Consider the following 3108-nt stretch of genomic DNA (forward strand, 5'->3'; position numbering starts at 1 on the left):
TAGGCTAGTAAGGTGAGAATAAACAAAGCTATGTCCCAGGGTAGGGAAGTGACTTACTTGGAAAGAGAAAGTCATGCCCTTTAAGGATAGAAAGATGTTTATACTCTTTTTTCCTTTCTGTTAAGCATTATAGTGGCTTAATGGGGATGTGTCAGCTGGGGAAATAATTTTTTTATCAGTTGAAACAATTTTATTTCATAGTTGCCTTTAAAATCATAAAGATAATATTCTTCATAAAAAAGACAATATTCTTCATATATATTCTTCACATAATACAATCATATAAAAAAATTCATATAGTGCTGACACCCTATTTTTTCTAGAAAATGATTACATCCTCTCTCTTAAAGAAAATGCACCCAGTTATAACCTTTTAGTTAGGTTTCTTGGAAAAATCCTTCCAGGACAGATTCCTAAGAACAGTTGAATGCGTGGATAATAAAGCACATGAACAGAAGTGTTCCTTTTAGACTTGCTAACATACACATAGACAGGCTTAGACAGATCAGTGCTCCATGGACTCATCAGTCTTCTCTGCAGGTTCCTCAGCAGGGGTCTGTCTTCAAGACCTTCCAGGAAAGGAGATATAGCCATCATCATGATAGCTTGTGAACTCCAAGTCTTTCCCAACAATTCCAATAGAAACATTCTTTGCAGTTAGGTCTTGTTCTGCAGGAAGTGTTTCCCGTAAGGCAGGAAGACCATGTTTCACCAGCTCATTCAAATTGCAATCGCTGAACCTGGACATAAACCTCTCTAAGTAAGTATGGTCTAAGAGTGGGCTCCAATGGACCTAGCCCAACAGCCAAAGTAGTTTGCAGACGGAAAGGTTTAGAAGATGTGAGAACCCATATCATCATAACCAATGATGAGCAGTCCCACACCATATGGTCTCCAGCCATAATGCTGTGTTGGTATCTGGGTCTTGCTTCCAATTAGAGACACTAGGCAAGACACAGGATGAGGTCTGTCAAACACAAATCTGGAATCCAGACACTCCTGACACATGAAGTTGCACAAGAGCCTAGCATCAGCATTAAACCTAGCAATTGAGATTTTAATATGATTATCAACATGTAGAATTTTTTTTGATAAGGTCCCAGTTCTGACTGGGCTCTTTTCAAAGCAACCAGTATAGCTTGGGTTTTGGATTTCAGGCCCAAAGTAACTGAGGCTTGTCTGACAGCTTCCACTGTATATTCTATTTGATGAATTCTGCCCTGAAGGCTCCAAACAGTGATATATCATTGTCATACTGGTTTCAAAGAAACATTTTCTCAGTGCTCGTGGAGCAGAGACCTCCAGGGGAGCAGGCAGGACCAGGTGAGGCAGTTGCTGCTGCTGGGTGCACAACAGAGGGTTGGGGAAATTCTAACTCATAACAATAGGTGTGCCCTCCAGAAGAATTGGCATCCAAAGCTAGGGAGAAATTGTCATCATAATTTAATTAAATACACCAAACATTTGTTAAGCATTATTAGCTTTTGTTTAGTCAAAGATTAAACCCACAATCAGATTGAAATTTCTCTGAGACATCAGTGAATGGAAGCCATGGTACAAGAGGCAAAGACAAGTCGAGATCTGAGGTAAAATCCCAAATCATTCCAGCGGGTACATAAGACACACAGATTTGGCAAGGAGGTCGCAGTAACTTGGAAAGACATCTTTTAGTGAAGTACCCCAGTGATCCCAAATCCCTGGCAACTAAACAGTATGTGCACTAAAAAGTATATTTTTTAAAATTTACAACTTAGATGTTTGGATAGAGGGCATATAGCTGGGAAAGAAAGCAAACATAAGTGATGGAATCAAAATCAAGAAAGATATTGAAAAACTAGAACAATGAGAACAAATCTAATAAGATGAAATTTGATGGGAACAGATATAAAGTCTTATACTTAGGTCAAAAAATCAAAATAAAGGAAGTAAGGTTTGATTTGAAGCAATACCTCTGAAGAAAAGGTCTATGGGGTTTTCATGGGCTTTAAATTCCAAACGATCCAATAAGTGACAGGGATAATCAATACAAGTGTATATGATTATATGCTGAGTTAAGAGAGACATACTATCCAGGGCTAGGAGTGGGGAGGAGGAAAGAAGAGACTGCTAGTTCCATTGTGCTCTGCTGTGGTTAGACCATATCTAGAGTAGTGTATTCAGTTCTGGATGCTATGTTGACAAGGTAGAAGGTGGCCAGAGAAAAGCAACAAAACTGATGAGGGACTGAGAGGGACTGAGGGGGACCATACGAAGGTCAGCTGAGGGAACTGGGTATGTTGAATTTAGAGGAGAAAAAACTTTTTTAAAAAAGTATTTGTAAGACTGTTGCTTAGAAGGGAGATTAGACTTACTCAGTATGTTCCCAGAAGGCAAAACTATATGCAAGGGAGGAAGATGTAAAGAGATAAATTTAGACTCAATTTAACCATTAGAAGTATCTAAAAATGGGATGGGCTTCCTCAGGAGGGAGTGGATTTCCATGTCACTTGGAGGTCCTCAAGCAAAGACCAAATCACCAGTTTGGGGGATGAATTGTGGTTCAAGTTGGGATTGGCCACGTTGGGCTTTGAGATCTCTTCCAACCCTGAAATTCTGCATTTCTGGTATGTGTCAAAGCCACAGTATATAATTTTGTATTTAGTCAAATTTATCCAATTGTCTAAGCTGTTTTAGTCAACTGATGAATGGTGATGGAAAAACACTGAACAATTTCTGCTATCTGGTTTCTCTTTTGATATTCATTTTTAGTTACTAGAAACCTTTGTCATTATTACACCAATTCTATTGAGAGTCACTGTGCACTGATAGATAGAAAGCTAACCATGTTCTTGGAGACTTGGAAGACTTGGGTTCAAGTTCTTCCTCTTACACATACAGACTGCATCACCATGGGCAGTCATTATTGTATTACTATCAAGAAAACCAAGCCAAAAAAAAAAAATGAAACAATGTATTGATTTCAATGGGCTTAACTTTGAAAGGAAAAATAGATGGATGATGTGTTTTCCAAGAGAAAGTAAGGAACTTGTATCAGTTTGACAGTGGTCAGTTTCCATGTCCCTAAGGTTCCAATATGCCTGTTCACCTGTCCCACTACTTTTCTTTCCC

At 38.8% G+C, this 3108-nt stretch overlaps 1 pseudogene; it reads right to left on the reverse strand.

Moving 5' to 3' along the window:
• Window positions 1-364: 364 nt before the first annotated feature.
• On the reverse strand, window positions 365-1273 carry LOC140531249 (proteasome subunit alpha type-1 pseudogene; annotated as a pseudogene).
• Between the last annotated feature and the right edge of the window lie 1835 nt (window positions 1274-3108).

The sequence above is a fragment of the Notamacropus eugenii genome, chromosome 3 (genome assembly GCF_028372415.1).
Source record: "Notamacropus eugenii isolate mMacEug1 chromosome 3, mMacEug1.pri_v2, whole genome shotgun sequence".
NCBI lineage: Eukaryota > Metazoa > Chordata > Mammalia > Diprotodontia > Macropodidae > Notamacropus > Notamacropus eugenii.